This window comes from Peromyscus eremicus, chromosome 17, assembly GCF_949786415.1.
Source record: "Peromyscus eremicus chromosome 17, PerEre_H2_v1, whole genome shotgun sequence".
In the NCBI taxonomy this organism is placed as follows: domain Eukaryota; kingdom Metazoa; phylum Chordata; class Mammalia; order Rodentia; family Cricetidae; genus Peromyscus; species Peromyscus eremicus.
In genome coordinates, this window is record NC_081433.1 from 41,350,174 (window position 1) to 41,363,395 (window position 13,222).

The following is a 13,222-nucleotide window of genomic DNA, read 5'->3' on the forward strand; positions in this document are numbered from 1 at the left end:
CCATATCACATTAACAGCTCACCTTGGCAGGTATCCAATGACTTTGGCATCTCCAACATCCAAAAAAAATCCGGGCCTCACTTTCACAGTTCTTTACAATGGCCTCTCTGGGGACTCCACACAGAGACACTCAGGACACATGCCTGGACTCAAGCTTTCCTTAGGCCACAGAGTGAGCTTGCATAACCCCTTTATTGTCTTGTTGAAAGCAAAGCTAAATCCACCAGGCTGAAACCACCAAGTTCTGCTGCTTACTGGGACTGGAACTTAGCCCCCTCTTTCTATTACATTAGTAGCAGATTTCTATTGTTGGTTTCCTTTACTTCTTAAGCTTTTCTTTTTTTAATATTTTTATTTTATAATTAACTTAATTTCACATATCAGCCATGGATTCCCTTCCCCAGCTCTCCCCCCAACCCACCCCACATTCCCACCTCCTCTAACGCTAGGTCTCCCCTGGGGAGTCAGTCCAGCCTGGTAGCCTCAGCCAAGGCAGGTCCATTCCTCCCCCTCCCTACACCAAGGCTGAGCAAAGTGTCCCAGCATAGGCCCCAGGCTCCAAAAAGCCAGCCCATGTACCAAGGACAGGTCCTGGCTCTACTGCCTGGGGGCCTTCCAAACAGTTCAAGCTAATCAACTCTCTCACTTATCCATAGGGCCTGGTCCAGTTCCATGGGGGATCCTCAGCCACTGGTTCACAGTTCATGTATTTCCACTAGTTTAGGTATTTGTCCCTGTGCTTTTTCCAATCCTGGTCTCAATATCTCTCACTCATACAATCCCTCCTCTCTCTCGCCGAAAGGACTCCTGGAGCTCCCTCCACCTGGGGTTGGCCATGGATCTCTACATCTGCTTCCATCAGACACTGGATGAGAGTTCTATCATGACAGTCAGGGTGTTCGGCCCTCTGATCACCAGATATTCCTCTTTACTTTGGAAGCTTAGCTGGGTGTGATCTTGCCCTGAGGTCACCACTCTGTTTTTCCACTTAACTTTTCTTTAAATATTTTTGTCTATGAGAATTGGGCTTAGCTCCATTATATTTCCTGTTGCTTCTTTTCATGTCAAACTTGTACATTTTGTATTTTTCCTTGCTCAACTTGTTCCTTTTCATTATAGATCTGCATAAGAGTGACCAGTAATAACCACAAAGTCAATACTAGGCTGTCTTGAAATCTCCGCTGTGAAAGCCATTAATCCCAAACTCTTCAATTTAGCCTCATGCAGAGTTTTAGGACAAGAGCAAAAGGCAGCCAAATTCTTTTCCAAAATATTGCAATAATGGTCTCTAGCATACTTATTAATATTCTTCCCCTCTGGAACTCCTTCATTTAAGGTCCCACAGTTCAAACTGACCTCAGCATTGTCTTCCATGTTCTACTGATATGACCTATTAAGCCATGCATCAAGAGTTCAACTGTTTTGCTAATTCAAAGTTCCAAAGTCTACATCCCACCAATAAGCAGCATGGTCAGGTCTGTCACGGCGGTATCCCATTCCCGGTACCAAATTCTATCTTATTCAGTATTCTATTGTTGTGAGGAGACACCATGACCACAGCAACTCTTATAAAAGAAATCCCTTAATTGGAACTGGCTTATAGTTTTATTGTCATCATGGCAGAGAGCATGGTAGCATTCAGACAGACATGGTACTTGAGAAGTAGCTCAGATTTCTACAACAGGAACCTCAGGTAAAAGGAAGAAAGAGACTCTGGGTTATAGTGAGCTTTTTGAAACTTCAGTGTCCATTCCTGGGGACACACTTCCTCCAACAATGCCACACCTCCCAATGCTTTCAAATAATGACACTCCCTGGTGACAAAATAATCAAACTTATGAGCCTTTTGGGGCTACTCCTATTCAAATCACGGTAATGAGATACTGCTGTCCTCTGGTTCTGGTTATGTGGATGAATAGTAGAAGTCATTCCCACTTCCAAATAACCTCATTCCTCAGATATGCTCATGTAAATGCACTAATTAAGTGATATTAAAAAAAAATGACTATCTGGACACCTCCTCTTCTAGGGAGTTGAATCCTATCTGCTCTTTTCCAGTTCATAGATAATCAGTCCTTTGGACAGACAACACTTGCTCTTTGAAGTCCAATCTCATTTAATGTCCTCTCTTTTGATAATTATATTTAATTGCATCTTCAGAAATAATAAAAACAAATACCTTATTCACTGTGACTGATAATCAGTCATTCTCAACTTCCATACTAGATGACTAACAACTTCCATGTAGTTCTTTTTTAAGAGATCTCAACACCCTCTTCTGGCTTCTACACACATTGGCATGCATGTGGTTCTAATATATAAATGTAGGCATTATACACATATAAAATGACAATTTAAAATATATTTAATAAAAGACACAATTTGAAGGTGAAAACAGTATTTTACAAATATATATCAGTTATAGGATATACCAGAATGAAACCTGGATCCCCTGTTAGAGCAGTCAGTTCTTTAATTGCTGAGCCATCTCTCAAGCCTATAAATTATGTATTTAAAATGAACTATGCTCTATTAATTTAATTTATTATTTCTTACATAAACATTAAAACTTCCCTAAATTTTCCTCAGATCTACTCTACAATCACCTATCACTTACCAAATCATTTTTCATATCACTACAGATACTTTATTATAACCATTGTTTAATTGCCTGCTACGTATCCTGTGCTAACAGAATCATTATCAAACCATTCTTGATCTCATTCTTTTTCTTCACGCTGTCTCCTCCCTGCATCCCCTGTCCATCCCTGCTATGCATTCATATGGTGTCTTCTCATTCTTTATGAATCCCATATTTTACCCATGTTAGCAAGACCAAAGGTTACATATTTGAGACCTACAGAAATTTTTATTTTTAAAAAAGAGATCTTTTAAAGCCTCAGGTCTCATAAGTCATATAAACAGTTCAAAATCCTTGCTGCAGATCAACAAAATTGGTATTCATTTCAACAACTTGTCATTACTTCATTGTGAATGAAAGGGTTCTTAGAACTCATGCATGATGTTTGTGACTGTATTCGTCTCTCTCTGGCTTTTCACCAGTGTCACCGTGTGTGTGGGTTCTTCTTCATTGTCAACTTACTATATTTTAACTCTAGACAGTTAAGTATCTCTGGGTTCTTTTTGAAGGTGTTTCCAGAAAAATTTAATTCAAGGAATAACCTTCCTTGAGTGCTGCTGTCACTTTTCCATGGATTGGGGTGCCAGACAGAATAGAAAAAAAATAAAGCAAGCTGAGCAAGAACAATATACTTCCATGATTCCTAACTTCAGATATATCTGAGTCACAACATCATCTAATTTGCATTTACTTCTTTTTGAGAATTAGATACTTGTCGGGGCCTTATGAGTAAACCTATAAAAAAGTATTTTACCCTTTTTAAATAAGTAAGCATTGTATGACCAATAGACTCACATAGCATAGTTACACATAGCAATGCAGTCAACAGTGTACAAAATCTCTTGCCTTCTAAGGACCTTATAAGTTAAAGAAAATGATATTCAAAAAGTCAATAGGTCAAACATAATGGAAAGTGACAGGAACACTAATGTTGATTGCATCAAATCCAAGAGGGACCTTTAAGAACTCATTAGCCAAGGAGTCAGTATGTCTGCATTGTTACTGATTTACCTATCTGATATTTTACCCTTCTTGTTTGCTAGACAGTTAACTATTAGTACTTGATAAATTGAACATTCATGTACCATATTTTCAATGGCATAAAACATAAATGAGATTGGTAACTTAGAAATCCCTAACATTAGCTTGCTAAATTATTGTGTATATCAATCAAAGCTCAATCAGGTTCAAAATAATAATATGTAATTATTTGTTCCACAGGAGTGAAATCCTTTACAATTTTAGCAGCCCTTTATTTAGTCTTGTTGTTGCTATTGTATTCTCATCTGATGCTGGAGCATAAAGGGTAGGCATCTGTAAAAGGAAAAAGGAACAAAAAATATACGTAGAAGACAGAACAGTCTAGAAATACCCAAGCAAAAGCCTTAGCAGATGGAAGGAAACTCACATTTCTGTCCAGTGACAGTCTGTTGGTAGCATGAGTGTTCTGCACTGGTTAGGCATATATTTTGTCATGGTGATAACTACAAACATCTGACCCATAAAAAGTTTTCCATAAAAAAAACTTGAATACCTTTCAAACCTGATTCTATTCAACATTAGTTTAGTGAATGCATGTCATGTATTTCAGCAACCAAATGGCTATCATTCCACCTCTGTCCTCCACATCACTAGAATCTCTCTTGTGACCTATCTTACCCAGAAAAAACTAAGAAAGTTTACTCAATAAAATAAAGTTCGGTCTCATAAAGATAACATATTTCAAAATCTTAACAGTCTGCCCTTTCTCCAATCAATAACCACATGCATCTTCTAAACCGTTTTTGGTCTGTAAACCTATTAAAAAGTCACATTTTGCTTTACATAATATCATTCTCTTCTGTGCAATTAAAACATGCTAATTTTTCAAAAGATGATGCAAAATTATTTTTTTTGAGCTTTGGTTGATGTTTATTCTTCTCATAGTTGAGTCCTATACCTCCTTGATAGTCTGTTCTTCAATGACTAAGATTTAGTGTAATTTGTTACTAACCCATACTGTTTTAGGTAATAAATGAATGAGAAAATGAAAGAGCGAGGAAATATTTGTGGAATGGCATATCTTCAAACTGACACTTCATGTAAACAGTGCTTGACCAAAAGACACAAGTAGAATTCACATTCAGCTCATATTTTAATGTCTCTAAAGTTGCTGAGTCGTGCAGTACCAGCGTTGGACAACTTATATGTTAGCTCTGACACATTGCAGTTTTCTTTTATGATATCCTCCATTTAAAGTGGTAGCCTTTTGAATAATCTAGTAACTGTGTTTGGTGGACTGAATACACATGGCCCCCATAGGCCCATAGAGAGTGGCACAGTTAGGAGATGTGGCCTTACTGGAGTAGGTAGGCATGGCTTTGTTGTTGGAAGTGTGTCACTGTGGATGGGCTTTGAGGTCATAGAAGCTGAAGTCATGCCCCATGTGGCAGTCACTTCCTGCTGCCTGCAGATCCCAATGTAGAACTTCAGCTCCTACTCCAGCACCATGTCTGCCTGTGCACCACCATGCTTCTCATCATGAGGATAATGGACTAAATCTCTGAACTGTAAGCCAGCCCCAATTAAATGTTTCCCTTTATAAGAGTTGCCAGGGTCATGGTGTCTCTTCACAGCAATAAAACTCTAACTAAGGCAGTGTTGGGGGGGCTGGAGAGATGGCTCAGTGGTTAAGAACAGTGGCTACTCTTTCCCAGCACCTACATGGCAGCTTAGAACTGTCTGTAACTCCAGTTTCAGGGGATCCGACACTCTCACACTGATATACATGCAGGCAAAACACAAATGCACATAAAATTTTAAAAAAAGACAGTGTGTTAGAATATTATAGTTTAATTATTGGAAAATGTTTAGCTAGTACTTTTTGATAGAGAAAGGAGTGCACCTCATGTGTACTAGTGGAAAAGTCCAGATACAGCCACCTATCCTTAACTTTACAATGATTATTTCAATATACCTCAGACAAATGAACCCATGTGAATTTCTGTAATTTAACTAGTCCTAGACATCTGTCATACAAGTGGCTTACAAATGTACCATGGTTAGTTGCTACTGACTATTTATCAGGGACAATTAACACAATTGGACTTGCAGGTTGAATTTTGGAAGGAAAACTCAAAACTGATTTCTGCGATCTAAAATATCATAAGGGTGGGGAATCATCATAACCCTTAGGCAGGGAAGTAGATACATACTGCAGGAACCCAGTTCATTTTAATAGTTGTTAAGAGCAACTGTTAAAAGCATTCAGTTATCACTAACTGCATGCCAGGTACCAAGAGATAAATTGATTACTTTAACCAACAATGCCATGTCTTGTACAGCAGCTGAAAGTTCAGTCATTATATGATAAACCTCTTGGTAATCTGTTATTACACTTATCCATCTTCTACTTAGCCCATAAAGAGACAGGTTGAAATCATAGGAAATGCTACCACTCTATTCTTTCCTGTTCATATCAATAACATCCTTCTAAAATCTCTCTAAATTTTTTTTTACCATTTTTATAGATAGAGGTGGTTTTAGTGACTTCCATGTGCTCTTTCCTACCATAGTAGTTCAAATTGCAGAAAAGACAGTACTAAGAATGGAATTGTCTTCAGTTCCACAGCGAAACTCACAAAGTAGAGAACCGTGTATTACAGAATTAAGAATTTAATTGTAAGCCAGGTTCACAGGACCACCAGGTCCATGAAACTCCAATCACCTTTTTATTTCCTCAAGGCCCTAATTTGTTCAATAGACCACTGTGGTGTATTATGTTTCAAAGCTCATGTCAGTTCAGAGTAGTTGTCTAATCATCATTGAACTGTCTCATTACTTCCTCTTCTTCATTATAACCACACTGGAAAATGTTCTACATGCCTTTCAGAGGGAAAGATTTTGAGCAACTGTAAGCATTTGAAGGTGTTTTAGAGTTTTGCCTCAAGCCTTCTCAGTTTCTACTACTTTGCAGGTACTGTGGGTCAGTTATTGCATCAAATTTATTTAGTTTTGTGCCTCATTACAAATGATAGGCTAACAGGTCTGTGCCACCATGCCCAGCTTTAGGATCTTAGTTGGACTGGCTCACTTTTATTTGTATATAAGACACTTCTTTCAATCATCTTGACCCTCTGCAGATTCGTTGTAGTTAATTACAGTTTAAGAGTTGAACTTCCAGACTAGGCCCTCTGCATATGGAAGACAGTAGTGTAGCTTAGTCCATTGGAGGGGCCTCTGGAAGTGAGATCAGGATCCATCCCTAGTACATGAGCTGGCCTTTTGGAGCCCGTTACCTACGGTGGGACACCTGGTTCACCCTTGATGCAGCGGGGAGGGGCTTGGTTCTGCCTCAACTGAATGTACTAGTCTTTGCTGACTCCATATAGGAGGCCTTACCCTTTGGGAGGAGGGGATGTGAGAGGGGGAGGCTAGGGGGGAGCAGGAGGAAGGATGAAAGGGTGATTGGTGTGATTGGTATGTAAAATGAATAATTTTTTTTTAAATAAAAAAAAATAAGAGTTGAACTTAAAGTAAAATTTGTATGAGAGAAACTAAATACAAATAAAAATGCCACAACTTTCAGGGTAATTATGTTCTCAAATGTCCATCTCCATTTGAAAGTATTATATAAAAATTGTTGCATTTAGTGCATCATAGGTTACTGAATAACAATACTTAACCTTAAGATATTATGCGTCCAACCAATTTTTAACTGTTTTTTATTATCTTTTATATTTTACCTACCAACACAATTTCCCCTCCCTCCTCTCCTCCTGTCCCCTCCCCCACCTCCTTTCTAAGCACCCCCATCCACTCCTCAGAAAAGGTAAGACCTCCCATGGGAATCAACAACACATGACATATTTAGTTGAGGCGGGACTAAGCTCCTCCCCCTGCATCAAGGCTGAGAGGGACATCTGACCATAGGGAATAGGTTCCAAAAAGTCATCTCATGTGCCAGGGACAGGTCCTGATCCTACTGCAAGGGGACCCACAGACAGACCAAGCTACACAACTGTCACCCAGATGCAGAGGGCCTACATCATCAGTTCCATGCAGGCTCCCTAGCTATTGGTCTAGACTCTATGAGCTCCCACAAGCTCAGATCAGCTATCTCTGTGGGTTTTTCCATCATGATCTTGACCCCCCTGGTTGCTACAATCTTTTCTCCCTCTCTTTAACAGGACTCCCAGAGCTCAGCCCAATACTTGGCTATGGATTTCTGCATCTGCTTCTATCAGTTACTGGATGAGTATTCTATGATGACAATTAGGGTAGTCACCACTCTGATTACAGGAGAAGGCCAGTTCAGGCACTCTCTCCACTATTCCTAGGAGTCTTAGCTGGGGTCACCCTTGTAGATTCCTGGGAATTTCCCTAGCACCAGGTTTCTCCTTTACCCTATAATGTCTCATTCTATCAAGATATTTCTTTCGAAAAATTTAAATTAGCTTAACAATTGGGTAAAATGATCTAAAAACAATGCCTATTTTATAATCATGTTGGATAACTCTGTATTTTTTTTTTTTTTTTTGAGAATGCTCTTCTGAAATAGACAGAATTCCGGGGCTGGGAAGATAGCTCAATATTTAAAAGCATGCATTGCTCCTGCAATAGGGCTGAATTAAGTTCCTAGCATATCAAATATGTGACAACTACCTGTGACTCCAGCTCCAAGGGATTCAATTTCCCCTTCTGGGTTGTGCAGTATCTGTACTAATTTGCACATACACACTCACAGCATACATATAACACATTTAAAACAAAAGAATTGGTAAAATTTCATAGTTTAGGGACATTTAATTTAACTGTAAGAAACATCACAACAAAGATTACCAAAATTTCCTAAAAACTAATAACTAACAGTATTTGCTGAAATTTTTCTTTTTTGCATAATGAAATTCTTTGTTTTATTCTACGAGATGTTATTTGGCCTCCATCCGAGCCTGAGGTTTGCATGGATGTCTTCTGTGTCAATTAAAGGAATATTTTTAGCAGATATTTGTTCCACTAGAAACCCACTGAGATTGTGATTTGCTCTTTCCAAGCTTTAAAAAAATAATTCATGAGAATATAGAAATGTAGTTTTTAGTTTACTAATGTCACTGATACAGGATATAATTTTATTGATTATGTTCAGATTATTAGTTATCAAATCATCACACACACACACACACACACACATACACAGACACAGAGAGAAGATTGATAAAGAACAGAAATAAGCTTAATTAGATCAGCATTTAATGCAAAAATATGAATTAATTATTTAAATGAAGTTCAGTGTTTACTCAAGTTTGCCTTGAAGCTCATGTCTCCATGTTTCTTCACTTTTGGTATTAGTTTTCTTCCATTCTCTCTTCCAAATGCTTCTCTGTCATAATTCTGTTTAAAATATCTTTGAGGATTACTCTATATTTACAGAACTTTCAGTATGCATTATCATAAAATCACCTGTTGGGGCAATGCTTATTTAAAAAAAAAAAACCTGTAGTCTTTCTGGTGCTGTTTTTGACACACATTAACAAAAGGAAGCCACTTATAAGATCTAATGTGTCACTCTTAAACCTTAGCCCATTTCCTAAGCCTTACCCTGCCTATGTTCTGGTCAAATTAGGCTTTGTTTTCTCGGAGATGTGTCCTCTCAGGCATCTTCTCTCTGCACAGAGTGGTCCAGTCCTGCTAAGATTTAATCAATACATCCATCTGATTGTGGGTCATCTTTTGAGCCTCTAAGAAAAACTCAGGCTAAAGTATATGATACTTTATTACTCAAGGCAGGAGGCTTCATGTCCATGAAAAATAGTCATCTTAGAATAATTGCTAAATTTACTGAAAGGTCATCTTTTATGTGCTTGCTTTCTTTCTTCTTGGAACTCAATATTTCTTGATTGGGTGATTGATTTATATAATAAACTCTCTGACCTTATAACTTGCAACACAATCTCCTTTTTTTTAAACCACATCAGTGCACTCGGTTATAAATGAACACAGTATTAGTACCTTGACACTAAAAATGCAGAATCTTCCACATGTATTTGCTAACATGTTTCTCAATTTTTCATTTTAATTTTGTTCTTTATACTTGTTGAAAATATTATAATCATTCTAACTAAAAATTTCTTTGTACAAACATTGGATTCATCATTTCTTATTTTTTTGTTTAATACTTTTATAATGAACATTAGTAAATTACATTTATTGTCAAGAAAGGTGTATAGTTTTGAATAAAGTTTTTGAAATTGGTTTTAATTGATATATTTGAGTTTTCTAAAGTGTGATATAACAGTTTGAACCTATCAAAACATCATTGATATCTGTGTATTGTAATTCTGAGTGGGATATTGTGTTATATGTGTCTTATGTATTTATCATAGCTATGTATTATGAAATATGATATTGGCTTTGAATAAATAGATCAGCATCAGATTCTTTTCCGGTGGCTGGAAACAGTTAACATTCATGATATGCAAGCTAGGGTCGTGGGCACATACCTGTGATCTCAAGAGCTCAAGAAAGATGGAGGACTCTACCATTTATTAAGTAAGAGGCCAGCCTGGGCTACATGAGGACTTGTCTCCAAAAAAAAAAAAACACTTAGGAAATTGAAAGTTAAAACTATGAAGCTCAGGTAATGGAGGAGATCACAAGGGGTAACATAGAAAGTGAGTACTAGTTGAGAACCAAGAACATACTCTCAAAAGAACACCTTAATGAAGAATTGATGTTTGGTGACATTAGGAACTATGTTTCAGTTAGAATTACTACCCCAAAATATCATCTGCTCTCTCCTATTTGCAGTGAGTAGTTACATCTTTGGGTCATTAAGAAAGCTTAGGTGGCCAAAAGTAGGAGATTCTAACACCAAGAATACATTAATGATCTAGGCTATTGTCTATATAGGTAGCACCCATAATGTTCATTTTTATGAAAGTAGTGTGTGGAGGCATCAGTGAAGTGACAGTATCCACAAGGGAAGAATGGTCAGGGACTATTTCATATAGATATTATCAGGAGATAATCATGGCTGACAACATAAAACTATATTGATAACAATTAGGAGCAGCAATGTATGGGCTTTGCTCCCAGTTTCTCCTCATAAATCATCTGGCCATTGACAGGTAAGGGCTACATCCTGAGCTAGAGGTGACTAGAAGCCATAGTGGTACTGAAGTGGAACCAAACTTGTGACACATGATTTAAGTATATGTGTCCTATATTTAGGAAATGTGCATAGACTCCACCAAAGATACTATGGATTGCCATTAAATGAGAACTAAAGAAGTATAAACAACCCTAGCTAAGTGGATGTATGTGCGTGCAAGAGAGAGATTAGTCAACGGGAAGCCAAGTTAAATAATGGCAAAACAAATTATTAGAGTTCATGCTATTGTTTTGATAGAAACCATAGATAATTATAATACGTTTTTTTCTGTGTGATAATTGCTTCTCATTATTTTACTTCTAAGATGATGTAGAGAGAACCATAAGGCAAGGGATCAATAAATATTGTGAATGAACTAAAGCCAAAGCATGTTTCCTATGAGATAATGTAACGCTACAACCCATACATACATATATACATACATATATCCATATATGTAGATATATGGATATAAGTATTGTGGGGCTTTGCAGTAATCAGAGCATTGATGATCACTATAAATTTTTAAATATATTCACATATGTAAAGAGATAGAGATGTGTAGAAATACCTAGGATTTGACTCTCAGTTTTGGGAACTAGTAAGCTCCACAAGACTAATGGACAGGCTGGCAGACAAGAGATATTAATATTTCAGTCTGTTCATAGGCAGCCTGAGGTAGAATTTTATTGAACTCTGGGAACCTTTGTGTTTTGGGGGGGGTACTATAGCTGACATATAACTCCAACTTGTATTATGAAAGATAATCTTATTATTGTTTGCTTTTTTGGTTTTTTTGAGACAGGTTTTCTCTGTGTAGTTTTGGTGCCAGTCCTGGAGCTCGCTCTGTAGACGAGGCTGGACTCAAACTCAAAGAGATCTGCCGGACTCTGTCTCCTGAGTACTGGGATTAAAGGCATGTCCCACTGCTGCCCGAATAAATGATAATCTTTATTTAAAGTCTATTATAATCTTAATGTGTGCTCCATCTTTAAAGCACCTTCATAGTAGCACTTACATGTATTTGACATCAAAAGGAAGTACTATATTCAAGTTGATTAATAATGCTATCATCTCATAGACCATTATCAGAAGTATCTTTATGGTATTTTTTCTTTCTCCCAGTTAGTCTATTTACAAAATACCATATTCATATAACATTCTTATAAAGTTGTGTATTATATAAAGACATTGTTATTTTTTAAACCTTGCTATGTTACAATTTTCAATAACCTAAGTGTTAAAACTATCACTAATATGGGAACACAGTTGTTGGCTAATTTTCCCTTATAGTTGATATATATCAGTTAACTCAAAGTAAATCTTCCAATACTTGGCGGCAAACTAAGAACTCCTAGTTTTCACATCGAAGCAGAATTTGCAGAACGCTGCCCTTAATAACTCACTGTGTATGTGTTCATTAAAATACTTTTGAATATAGCTTTTTAAATGCTTGTTACAAAATGAATGCAAAGATTAAAATATGATATAGTTTTTAAGTACAATATTCTCTAGTTTGTCTCTGGAGTCAGTTTGTTTAAAAATCTAATGGGTAGGAAACAATATCTCACCCCTATTTAGTTAAGTGAACACATACAATACAATCTGTCTTTTATACTCTAAGATATTGCTAGAGTCTTGTGTCTTTGGTTACAACTGAAATGTCCAAACTGAAATGTCACTCATCATCTCTCTGTATTTCTGGGTAGAGTAAGAATCAAAGTATCACAGGCTTCTTGGTAACTTTTTCTAGGATCTCTAGATTTTTCTTAGCCATGTTTCTTATTTCTTGTAATATATGCTCTAGGGTCTTCAGGTGTGATTCTGTTTTCTTCATTCATTCAACCTATGAAAACTTTCATCTGTATTATTTTTAATGTCAACTTTTCCTTCTCCCATTCTTCCATAAGGACAACTTTCCAGTTAAGGCAGACATCCATCTAGAGTACTCTCAAACTACCTTGAAGTGTATGCATCATGTATCTTTTTTTCATTTATTTTGCTTTCACAAAGTACAAATTGTAGAAGTTATCTTCAAAGAAATGTTTCATATTTTAAAAGTATGATGAGGGTTTGATCATTGACAATAGGATCAAATTTATTCTACAAGAGTTGATGAATGTTCTCTGTTTTATACCATGTTGCAGAAATTTGCCCAGCTATTTTAGCAACACTTGTATACATATATGTAAACATCCATTATTAGTAATGAAGTTCCTATGACATTAAAATGTTATACTTTAATTTATTTTATATGGGGCTAGGAGATTGAGATTGAGGTAATTTATTTCTGTATTTCATATATTTGTTATTCCTATTCTAGATCATGTTGATTACTTGTAATTTTTATAGACATTGATATGAAGCCACTCTGTGAGAGACATGATAGGAAATATTCATACAAACTATAAAATATTTGAACTTGAAAGGCCAGCTATACCATAAGCCTCTTG